Source organism: Rhinolophus sinicus, linkage group LG11 (assembly GCF_036562045.2).
Source record: "Rhinolophus sinicus isolate RSC01 linkage group LG11, ASM3656204v1, whole genome shotgun sequence".
NCBI classification, from domain to species: Eukaryota; Metazoa; Chordata; class Mammalia; order Chiroptera; family Rhinolophidae; genus Rhinolophus; species Rhinolophus sinicus.
In genome coordinates, this window is record NC_133760.1 from 57,728,634 (window position 1) to 57,741,236 (window position 12,603).

Sequence of the window (12,603 nt, forward strand, 5' to 3'; positions counted from 1 at the left end):
AGCTGTTATTCACATTCTTAGCTGTAGAGGGCGCAGCTCACTGGTCCATGTGGGAATCAAACTGGCGACCTCGGCGTTAGGAGCGCAGAGCCACCAGGCCGGCCTTTTTTTTTTTTTTTTTAAACTTTAATTTATTTTAAGTGTGTGTGTGTGTTTTAAACTTTTATTTATTTTAGGTGTGTTTTTCCAGGACGCATCAGCTCCAAGTCAAGTAGTTGTTCCAATCTACTGTGTTTCCCTGAAAATAAGACCTGGCTAGGCAGTCATCTCTAATGTGTCTTTTGGAGCAAAAATTAATATAAGACCCAGTTTTATTTTACTATAATAAAAGACTGGGTCTAATATAATATAATATAATGCCAGGTATTACGTTAATTTTTGCTCCAAATGATGCATTAGAGATGATTGTCTGGCTAGGTCTTATTTTCGGGGAAACAGGATAGCTCTCACAGTGGCCCAAGTGGGGATCGAACTGGCAACCTTGTTGTTAAGAGCACCACTCTCTAACCGACTGAGCTAACCAGCCACCCCCAAGCTTAGTATTTTCATATGGTTATTATGTCTCTGTCTCACAAACCCCCATGAGATACTTATTATTAAACCAGTGTTACAAGTTAATTTTCCCAAGATGACAGAGGTAGGAAGTGGCCAGACTCAATTAATGTCTAGGACTCTCTAATAGCAAAAGCCATCCTCTTCTCATTACACTGTGGTGCCTCTCACAATTTAAAATTACAGTCCAGTCTTTGTGGCCAACCTCTGCTTCTAGAATTCGGTACCAGTGTGTCCCCTGGCAGTTCAGCTAAGCACAGGAGGCTAAGCATTGCCCTGTGCGGTTTCTGAAGGGATAGGAGGAAGTGGAGGTTTGTGAGTCCCTCAGGCCAGTTGGCAGGGCTTCCCAACACGTCCTCTTAACCTTTCAAGAAGTGCTACAGACAGACTGTTTTACAGGAAAAGTCAACAGGATCTGCTCAGTGGCACATGCCATGAATGCGTCCGAACAGGAGACAGGCTGTTCTTTCTGGTTTCACAGACTAAATGATGTCCTTGTTTCAGAGGTCAACTTAATCCACCAGCCTTCACTTGCTTGCCATTTCACCCAGTTCAGTCATGTGAGACAATTGTCGTTGCTGAATATCCATTTACCCACCTGGCATTGCCCTGGTCTTAGCTCCCCACCCTCTCACTCCAATCCTGTTTTCTGCCTTGTGGTGTCTGCAAGGATTGGACTGCAGACACTTTCCCTGGTTGGGTCTTTGGGGTTCTGGTTCTATTGGAGAGTGGTTGGTGATAGAACCCCACAGCTTAGCCCATGTGGGCTGTACACACAGAGCGCTTACCCATATACTTTCCCCACAAATGTCTGCCTCCTAGCCCTGGACACATTTTGAGAGAATTTAGAAAAACAATTGGTACGAGAGCTATGGCATTTCTGCCCACTTTCTTCACTCCACCTCTTTGGGGATGACCAACTCATCCTGGTTTGCCCAGAACTTTCTCAGTTTTCGTACTGAAAGTCTTGTGGTCTGGTAAACCCCTCAGTCCCGGGCAAACCTGGGCAAACCTTATTCCCTCTGTCTCAACTTCAAGCTTAGTGTGTCCTTCAGATCTCAGGATAATTTCCAGGGGCCTTCGTGGGCTAGGAGTGGGGTGCTGCCAGGGAAGTACTGAAATCATCCACTCCAGAATTGCTCTCTTCCTTTGGGACACAATCCTTTAAATCTCTGTTGGAATCTTCGCTCTCGTGGGCTTTCAGCTCAAGATGGCAAAATTGGTCCACTGGTATGCTTTCCTTCTCTCTATGAAATAAATGAATATAACAAGAAACAGACAAGCAACAGCAACCACAGCAAACTTATAACAAAAGGAGAGGGATCACTTTATTATCAGGCCCCTCTCTTCTTTTCTGTTTCTTTTTCCTCCAACCCCATGAACAAAGACTTTAAAAATGATTATTTACGTACATCTCTGTGTATACTTCCCTCTGCTTCTAGTATCACTTTGGTGCTGAAAGATCTGTGTCCAGCCCTCACTTCATTCCTGAGTTTCTGACCCACAGTCCAATTGCCTATCATTCATTTCTATCTGGATGTGCCATTAACACCGTGACTCAGTGTACCCAAAATGTATTCGACTCAAATAATCTCTTCCTCCAGGAACCACCGCCATTCCCCCAATCCACCAGGTGTTGAAACTAGAGCCTCTTCTTTAGAAAGATGGATCAGGAAGTCACTTGGAGGTCTTCCTCCAGTCCTTCCCCACCCACCCTTCCTCCTTTCTTTCTTGACCATATTAGTTCACACCCTCCAAACCTGACTAGAATAGCTTCCAACTGCTGTCTCTATATTCTGTTTCTTCCAGTTCAAATCATCTTGAAAACTATTGCTAGATTAATCTTTATAAAGGGATGCTCTTATTTGGGCTACTTTATTGCTCAAAAATATACACAGTTCTCTTACCTACTGAGATAAGTAAAAGTTCTTTAACCAGGCATCCAAGGCATCAGCCTGCACTGGCAGATTCACCGACGACTCTCCTCGACTTCCTAGCCATCGTGCGCTTTACGTTGATCCCTCAAGATGCCCTGCTAGTAGAGCTTTGCTCATCCTCCCAACCCTCCACAGTGCCTTTGCACAGCCCGCCTTTCCACCTGCGTGTCCCCTGGATTCCTGGAGGTGTGGCTCACACACCCTTTTCTGTAGGAAGTATGTTGTAGTCCTTCCACACTGATGTGACAATACATCTTTTAAATGCTCAGTATTTGGAGTGTACCTTCCTTAGGGCACCTACTTTGCTTTCCCTTGCGTTGTAGTTATCTGCCTACTTGTGTTCATGTTCTAGTGAAATACAAAGCTTGCGGAGGATGAACATACGCAGCGTCTTGCCGTCTTTTGCATATCACAGGTATGCAGTAAGCGTTGGGTCTGTTGACTATGGGAAGATGGGTAGCATTCAGACAGGTGGAGGGGACGGAAAGGATCTAGGTAGCAAGATGCTTAAAGATTGACCAAAGGTGTGGGGACAAAAAAAAAAGATAACTTGAATATAGTGAGAAGACCAATGTGGCTGAGCAAAGGATTCCTGAATAAAAACATCAAGAGACAAATGTTAAAAAAGTAAATCAGGGTCAGATTGTAAAAGGCTGATTTGGGCTCCCGCCAGTCACTTAAGATTGCAACAATCTACCATGATGTGTCGTTGGACGTTTCATTTCAACTCTGACAGTTTCCTCTTTGAAATGAGCCCAAGCTGGGTTTCTCAGGTCAACATAGTAAGTGAAGAATAGACTGTCATTGGATGTTGTTATTCTCCTGTGATCTATTGTTTTGTGCTCTATCATTTGCCAGAAAGATATGTAGTTGTCTGCCCTTTCCTTGACCTTGGATTCTGTGGTCAGGAACTAATGATTGACTAAGTTGCTGGAGCTCAATACTGATGGCTGGTGCTGATGCTTAGAAACACCCTGCACCTCCATAGCATGAGAGTCAAGCACAGTTAGAAGAGTCTTCTGAAAGGTAATATAACCAAACAAACATTTAAAAAAATCAAAGTGAAATACAACACATGTTGAAACAAACCAAATAACACTGAAAGGCCCGTAGTGAAAAACTGTAGGCCCCCACCCATTTCCCTCCCATCGATCCAGTCCTATTTCACAGAGCTAGCCACTTCTAACTTTTTGGTAACTATTTCTACACCTATTAATGATAAGCTTATACTGCTATTGGGTAACTTATTAATTTCAGACATTTTCTATTCACTTTCTGTTATAATAGCTATGGATTTAACTCTTTTAGACCCCACTTCTCCTTCTCAGCCTCCCTCAAATTCTTACTATTTTAATTAAATCAGTGATCAGTGACTATATCATCATTATTACGAAAACTTCATTCATTGTGGAGTTAAATATGATTTTATTCCTTTTCTGGTTTAGAGGCTGCATTTTGTAAAATGAAAGCAGTATTTTTTCCGTTTGTGTGAACTGCTCTATACCTATTTTTAATTCTTATCATATATCTTTACATGTTATATAGCCCATGGAAATGTTTTGTTTTCTTTTGTTTTGTTTATTTTTTTCTGGAGAGAACTCCATCCTGGAGTCCTGCATCTTCCTGCTTCCTGCTGAACTGGCTACTCTATCCAAATAGTGAATGTTAAGTTGATGGGGGTAATTAAATGCAAGAACAATTTTCAAAATGAATGAATAGAAAGCAAAGTAATTGATGAGGTGGATATGACTAAGTAAAATAAATAGTCATAATGAAAAATAATTCAAACTACACTTATCAGAATATGAGCTTAGAGATTCATGTTATACTTTGAGTTCCTTGGGGTCCAGGTATGTGCTGTATTCTTTCTATCTCGAGTTTCTGGCATAGAGTAGAGCTCAAAATTCTTTATAAAATATACAAATACGATTCAGAGATCTGAGAGAACAAATGATGCTCTGACCGACATGGAAGGCACAACTCCTTACACTCAGCACTAGTTGGACCACCTGTGAGAATCGTGCTGAGTTCTGAGCCCTGATTCTCTTTCCCTCCAGTTCAGACCTCAGGATAAACTGTGTGCGACCAGTGGTAGAGAAGTAGGAGACACAGAGAGGGTCCTAACTGCAGGTAGCCTGTCACCAACTACACCACTTACCCAGGCTCTGGGGAAAAAGAAAGGCTATCTGAGGATATTGTCCAAGGTCAATTCCAGAATTACCCTGGGCATGGTTCTACTATAGCTGTAACCCTGCAGGCATAGGCAGGCAGGTAATATCCAGTCAGGTGAACTCCCATGATCTCCAGGAGACCTTGGAGAGGGGTGAAAGGAGAGGGCAGCATTCTTGTGCTCACTGCGGCAACCACCAGTCCTTGGAAGCAGAGGAATGAATGAGATGACCTCTGGCAAGTAGAGCATATGAGGAGCAGGCTGAAGGGGAGAGATGTACTGACTTAGGATTCTCTGCCCTCTGTGATGGCCACTGTTTCTGTAGTAGCACTGATGAGAACTTGAGAAAAAACTTTCTCATCGTCAAAATGTTTGAGCTCTGCTTCCTGCCTTTTCTGTGAAGGTTCACCTTCGGGCTTCCTGTATGCCAGGAAGGGAGCTCCCCCATCCCCCTAGGTAGAGAACAACAGGGGAGCTGGCCAGCTCATCTCCTAAGGGAAGTACACTTCCTCCTCCTTGGGAAAGGCACCACGTCCCTGGATGTGCAGGGTGATATCCAAGGAGGTGAGAAAGGAGAAGTAGGAAACTCTAGCTGCTCACCATATTCCCGTCTGACACGATTTATGGAAGTGTTGATAAGAGCCATTGGGCGGAGGTGGGGAATGATGTCCACGTCCATGTGACCTCATGTATTAGCGGGTCTGGGGTGCCTGCTCGAGTGTCTGCATTGGTGTTTCTAAAACACATGGGCTGTTAAGTTCCAGGACAGGCATGCTGAGCGTGTGCGTCCCCACACCGTGTATCCTCTGCTTTGCCTCATTTCCATATCATAGCCCTTCAAGTCCAAGCGCAGAATAAATATCCGGCTGCTGGCCCGGGCCAAACAAATCCTCAGGCTAAGTCACTTATGACACTGGGCGCGTCCCACAGTGTTGTTTTTGGATGATTCAGGACACGTGACTTTTCAGGACAGAACACTAACCTTGTGACTTCTAGTCATGGAATTGCCGGGACAGGACTGAGTCACCCCACCAGCTATCACAACGGAAGGAGCTGTTTCTCTAAACTCCTGAGGGGGACATCCTGAGAAACATACCCCTCCTAGTACTTTTTCCAACCAGGCAAATGATCCAGGTGGAAAGATGACTCCTGTCTCTCTAATCTAATGCCCACGATGGGGCTGGAACAGAGTGAGATAGGAAGAGGCCCCTCAGTGAGCGTTGGGGGAACTGGCTCTGAACCAGAGAGGGAGAAATAGTAATACAAGCGGAGGTGAGGTGGCGGGGAGGAAGGGTGCTTTCGGTTAAGGTCAGCTGCCCTGGGATCACTGCGTAAGCCATAGAGCCAGTGTCACCACCGGCTCATGGAATCCAGAAAGTCCAGTCATTGGCTCATTCTGTATTCTATAAGCTGGAATGTTTGTTTCTGAAGGGAGGAGGTAGGTATGAGGGGATCAGCTGCGTCCTTCCTTGGAGGCAGTACTGCCTGTTTGGGGCGCTGTGCGCCAACGTCATAGAAGATCCGCTGAGTGTTGTCAGAGAGGATCTGGGTGTGTGGTGACGCTGATGACCAAAGCTGGAAGGACTGCGTTAGTCGCTGGCTCAGGAAGCCGAGCATGTCTTCTCCCACAATGCACTAGGAGCGGCGAGTCTCCACAGTTCCTGATGTGTGTGCATGATAAACTCACCTGGGGAGCCGTACCCCACACCAACTAATTATCATATATCAGAATTTCTGGGATGGTCTAAATACATCTTAGAAGTGGTTGTGATATGCAGCCAGGGTTCCGAAACACCAAAATTATGGAACCCCTCAGTCTGGAAACATCCACCCAGAATATTCAACTAGGCACCCAGGTATTGAAAGGGAAATAGAGGGCAGACTGTGTCTCCTTTGTCCATATGACATCCTGGGTTTATTGCTCACCATGTGACACTTTTACAATGTTCGGTGGACATGTCTGAGCACTGAGCTGGGCCAATCAGGAATTTGAAGGGAGACATAAAAGCAAAGGTGGATGGATGCCTGACCTGAAAGTTCAGGATAAGTTAGGGATGGTGGTCATCGAGTCTATGGTAAATAGATCAATCTACAGATTTATCAGGTAGGAGAGACACAAAGGAAGTTGATCAGGAGAGCGAAGAGGATGAAACAGCAGCAGGAGAAGCTAAAAAGTGAGAACCTCTTTCTCACTCAAACATCTGCTTCTTAAAAAATGGTTTGACTCTATCTTCTACTTGGCCCCCCAGAACGAGCTACAACCCACCCTCTGTTCACTCTTTACTCACTCTGTGCTCATACCTCTATTTATTCCTTTCCATGTTAAATGGTCTTTTTCTGTTCACTTATCTCCTCTACTCAATTTTGAGCTCCTTGAGGATAGACTTATGTCTGATTTATATTTTTCACTAGTATCTAGTGTGACTTTGGGCACATAATGGTTGCTGAATAGAAGCTTGTTAATTGAATACATTCTTAAAGCTCAGTTGGGCCTGAGATTGTTGAATTTTCTGTTTTCCCATACGCTCAGAAAAGGGTTGATAAATATAAAATCTTTCCAGAATTGGATCTTTAGCTTGCAAGTAATTTCCCCAGGTAATTTCTTATTGAAAATATCTACTAAAAACCCTTAGTAGAAAATTCTCCTCTTTTGTCTTGAAACATAATGCTTTTATAAAAAATTTAAAAGAGAACTAAGACATAAGAATAATAAGATTAGTATATTAAACCGAATTTCTTTTGTTATTTAATGACAGTATGCCTTTACAAATAATACAAATGAGCCAGTTAGCATAACTGCCCAAAACATGAGATTTTAAAATGAGAATTTAACTCTTACTATAGTGACACAGTTGTTTTTATGAACTATGACTTCAATTGCATCAGAAACTGTGTAAATACTTGACACCTGGAGTCAAAATGGGACTATATTTTGCATACCTGTCTGAGCCCCTGATGTGATACCTATGACTAACTCTGGAAGTCCATGGGTATCATATAAACTTCATATTATAGAGGGATTTTTTTTTTTTGGGGTGGGCTACCACCCTTGATTCATGACTGGATACCTTCAAGAGAGAGTAATGGGTCCTGTGTTACAATCCATTATTGGCTAATTCAGATAGCCAGTATTGAGCCAAATTGAATCAATAAATTGAAAGTAGGTTTTTTTTATTTAAAGCTTTTTTCCTTATTAACAAAATAATGTCCTTTATCCTCATTCCTCACTCTACTCTCCTCGTCTTCCCTATCAGCAAGCAGTCACTGTGTCTATTTTCTGTATACCCTCGTATGTCCTTGCAAAACACATAATGATGTTTTGTATAGATGCTTTGATTTTATTTATTCTTTTAAATTTTTGAGACAATAATATTCATCTGACTTTGTATGAAACAGTGCAGAACGATCCCATGTACCTGTAACCTAATTTTCCCCAGTGATAACATCTTGAAAAGATAGTACAATATCACATTTCAAGACTATTATATAAATGGAATCATATAACATGGCCCCTCCAGATGCATAATTTTATTTGGGGACTGCAGCAAAAAAGATGAGAAAGTTGATGAGAAGTTTAGTCTGTAATCTGTAGTATCTGTGGCAGTGTTTCAGCTTCACTTCTTTATTATGACATCTTCCAAGTTGCTTTCCTAATTTAACCTTAAGTGATTCTTGCTTTGGCTAGGTGAAATAGCAAAGGAATATGAAATAAATTATCAAAGAATGAGAAATAATAGACAATCCAAATTTTATAAAAAGGAAAACATTTACTTAAAAAAAAAAATGTGTGTGTGTGTTTAAATTTATACCACACCTCCCCAGAGAAGAATGGGGTAAAGTTTCCCAAAATGTCTTAGGGCTAAATAAGTGCAAAACTGAATTGAAACATAGTCTTCTATTTTTTTAATACAACAGTTATAATTAAACAAATACAAAGAGCGATAAATTTAACTTAGAAAAAAATGTTCTGTGTTGAAAGTTGATGTTTTGGAAAAAGCGGATTAATAAGTAGAGAATGAGGCCAGAGATGAAACTTTCCTGGTCCTCTGCAAGGATCTTCCGTATGTGGCCAAGGGCCGATCCCTCGGGTTCTTTGTCATTCCCAATTTGATTAAAAAATCTATGGCTTTCCAAAATGGTGACTGTCATTTTCTGTGGGTAAATGGATAGGTGATGATTTTCATTTCTATCTTCAGGTAATAAGAAAAAGCACAAGTTATTTCTAAAGTAAGTTGTTTTTCTTACCACCGCTCTTATACATCTTGGCCTCAGTGTGGGTGGTTTTAGAACAATAGGGAGGAAGTAGAGAGAAGTTTCTATCTCAGAAGTTTGGGGCAAAAGAAGACCTAAATGTGAGTGACAAAGAATGCCTAAGGACTGTAAGAGGTGAAAGAGAAGGTGGGGAGGTGGGAGGCAATGATTTATGTGTGCCATGTTTCCATGAAAATAAGACCTAGCTGGACCATCAGCTCCAATGCATCTTTTGGAGCAAAAATTAATATAAGACCCGGTATATATTTATTATATTATATTATATTATATTATACCCAGTCTTATATAAGATTTGTATAAGACCTGGTCTTATATTAAAATAAGAACGGGTCTTATATTAATTTTTGCTCCAAAAGACGCATTAGAGCTGATGGTCCAGCTAGGTCTTCTTTTTGGGAAAACATGGTAGGTCCTTTGTGGAGGGACAAAGTAGGTGCCTGGAAAGATGTTTCTCACATAATTCTTGACTTTAGCTCCTACATGAGGACAGGTGGATGTTTTAGGGAGGGGTAGAAATTAACATGCTCTTTATGTTTATAAGACATTTGTGACTTTTGTTCACTATTGGAGTCTTTTTATCCTGCAACTTGTACTTTAATTGACTGGACCTAAGTTTCCTGAACCAAAGCTGCTATTGCCTTCAATTCTTGAACTTTCCATTCATTTTGAAGTGTATTTCCTAAGTAACGTAAACTTGTTTACCAGATAGCTACAGCCAGACACACATAATTGTGCGGTAATAAGTGTTTAGCACCATTTTGGGAAAGCATAGCTCCTCTATGGCATCTCACTGTCAGGATGTGTGATCTATGGAGGCAGTGATGCTTCCTCCATTAGAAACAGTACCACGGGCTGTTACTTAAGAGCTGAGTGAGGAGCTGCAAACACCTGCCTCTTCAGGAGGTTCTGTGGGTTGCTTGGAATGAAGAAAATTCTTAATGAGTGTTTTATTCTCATTGCAGGGTCATTTAATTTCCTGGATATCTATCAGCAACCCTATACCAGCTCCTTTATTAATTCTCACCAGTTTGTATTTTCCTGCTGATTGCATTGTCTTCTTTCCTCTCAACCTCTATAAGGTGCTTGTAACTCTTGGGTAACCTAAGTCCCTGAGTGCTACATGGAAGATCAAAGTGAAATGACGTTCGCAGTTGGAATTTTTATGATAGTGGAAAGAGACTGGCAAGGTTTTATACGTGTAGGATGTGAGGTGACGGAGGACGTTGTGAGGCAGACTTTCTAGGAGGAGGAAATGACTAAGCAGCAGTTCCAAGGAGAGAGAACCTGGCGTGATAATAAAAGGGGTAAACGATTTGCTTGAATAGGATCCGAGAGTCTGATGGTATGTGGAGCGGGATCATGGATGAGGGATCCTCTTGGATCAGGGGGTGATAAGGAGGCAGCTATAACGGAACTTCTGCCAGAGTGAGGTTTGTGAATTTGACCGGAGGACTCATAAGGAGCCCGAATCAGTTTGGAGCTGATGATACTGCGGCTAACCTAAGGTTAGGTGACGTGGAGGAAGGACATGTGACGGCCCAGCCTTGGGCTCAAACCCACCATTGTGGGTGAAGGCTCCAGGGCTGCAGTCATGCTTGTCTCACAGAAGCATAACATATTTCCTTTAAGTTCTGCCTTCAGAGTTCTTTCTTCCAGAGCTTAGACACATGTTCGTGGGAGTCTATCTTTGAGACAGATGCACTGTGCTTTTTTTTCCCCCCCAAAAAAAAATTCTTATGTAAATTTATTATGCAAACAGAAGTTCACCAAGCTTGGGATATTTGCATCACAGATATACAGGAACATACTCTGTAAACCAGATTTTCTAATGGGAAGATCGTGTAGGACTGGCGCTGTGGGTAACGGGGTGGGAGGAAGGATGAGGGAAGGCATTCCTTGGAAATCTAGGGATGGTTTGGAAAAGGTTTGGGAAGATGGCAGGAGCAGGAACAACTCTGGTGTCTGATTTCTTCTACCAGATTGAATCTGGGCTGTGCTGGGAACAGCGAAACAAAGGGTAGATGCAAACTGCCTCTTACTTTTGAAGCTAGCTCCATTCATGTGCATGTCTAAGGGAGACGTCCTGGTCGGAATTTGCTGTGTGGATAGTCACAGTGTATGGCCGTCCCCATCCAACCAGAGCTGTGAAGAAAGGGGGTGAAGGGGGGGAAATGTCCCAGGGCACACAACCTAGAGGTGTGAGTTTTGTGTTATTTATTACCAGGTAGCTTGACCTCCAATAAATATCTCTCTCTCTCTCCCCCCCCCCCCACCCCACAGGGCATGCTCCTATTTGTGGGCCTCTCCAAAAGTAGGCAGATACTTTTGATTCTACAGTTAAGGCCAGTGGGGAAAACAGTTTTCCATCCTGACAACTTTCTCTCCTTCACCTCCCAATGGACTAATTACTTACCCTCCTTGTAAACTTTGTGAAAAACTGAAGAACTAAATGGGAAGCAATTATCTCCTTCTGATATGCAAACACTTTCCTTCAGCTTCTCCTCCTCAAATAATCAGCACACAGATCTACTCAGATTGTCCCCCTGAGAGACGCCTTCCTGCTACGCTCATCTCTGCACGTTCCCTTCTTACAAAATTAAAAATAATCAACAGCCTAGAGCAGTCCATTGCCTGTTTTTCATAGTGTTCTCTCTGGAGTGGAACCTGACTGGTTTGGGGAGGTATTGCTTGCCTTGGGCCTCTACAGTAATCACCCCATCAAAACCAGCATCACCCAGCCATGATATTCTCAAAAAACTTGTCTGTGGTCCCTTGCTACTCAACCGGTGGTCACTGGAATCTCCTGAGAGCTTGTTAGAAATGCAGACTATCAGACGGGCACTAGACTGATGGGGGGATCACTTCATAAATTATATAAATGTCTAACCACTGCGCTATATGCCTGAAACTAATATAAAATAATATTGAATGTCAACTATAAAACAATAGTCGCGGGGATATAAAATACAGCATAGGGAATATAGTCAATAATATGACAACTATGTACAGTGCCACATGGGTAGTAGACTTACTGGGGTTGTCGCTTTGTGAGGTATATAAATGTGTAATCACTATATTGTTTTGTACACCAAATTTATTGGGGTGACATTGGTTAGTAAAATCATATAGGTTTCAAGTGTACAGTTCTGTAATATATTATCTATATATTGCATTGTGTGTCTACATAGAGCAGATAATTTTTGACGAAGGAGCCAAAAACATACAATTGAGAAAAGAAAACCTCTTTAATAAATGGTGCTGGGAAAATTGGAAAGCCACGTGCAAAAGAATGAAATTAGACTGCTCTCTGTCACCATATATCAACATTAACTCAAAATGGACCAAAGTCCTAAACATAACACCTGAAACAATAAATTGCATAGAAGAAAGCCTAAGTCCTAAACTTATGGATCTTGGGTTCCGAGAGGATTTTATAAATTTGCCCTCAAAGGCAAGGGAAGTAAAAGCAAAAATAAATGAATGGGACTGTATCCAACTAAAAAGCCTCTGCACAGCAAAAGTAGCCATCAACAAAACAAAGAGGCAACCAACCGCATGAGAGAAGAGATTTGCAAACAACACCTCCGATAAGGGGCTAATATCTAAAACATGTAAAGCAGAATTATTTTGAATATCTTCATCATCTTTACATTTATTCTACAAATATTTACT

The 12,603-nt window shown here is 42.0% G+C and overlaps 1 long non-coding RNA gene across 1 annotated transcript in view; it reads left to right on the top strand.

Annotated features, from left to right (window-relative positions):
* Positions 1–6,696: 6,696 nt before the first annotated feature.
* The window catches only part of LOC141567695 (uncharacterized), a 45,989-nt gene continuing 40,082 nt past the window's right edge, over positions 6,697–12,603 (top strand). The window contains exon 1 of the long non-coding RNA XR_012490515.1: positions 6,697–6,833. This is a non-coding gene — a long non-coding RNA (uncharacterized LOC141567695). The remainder of the gene's footprint in view (positions 6,834–12,603) is intronic.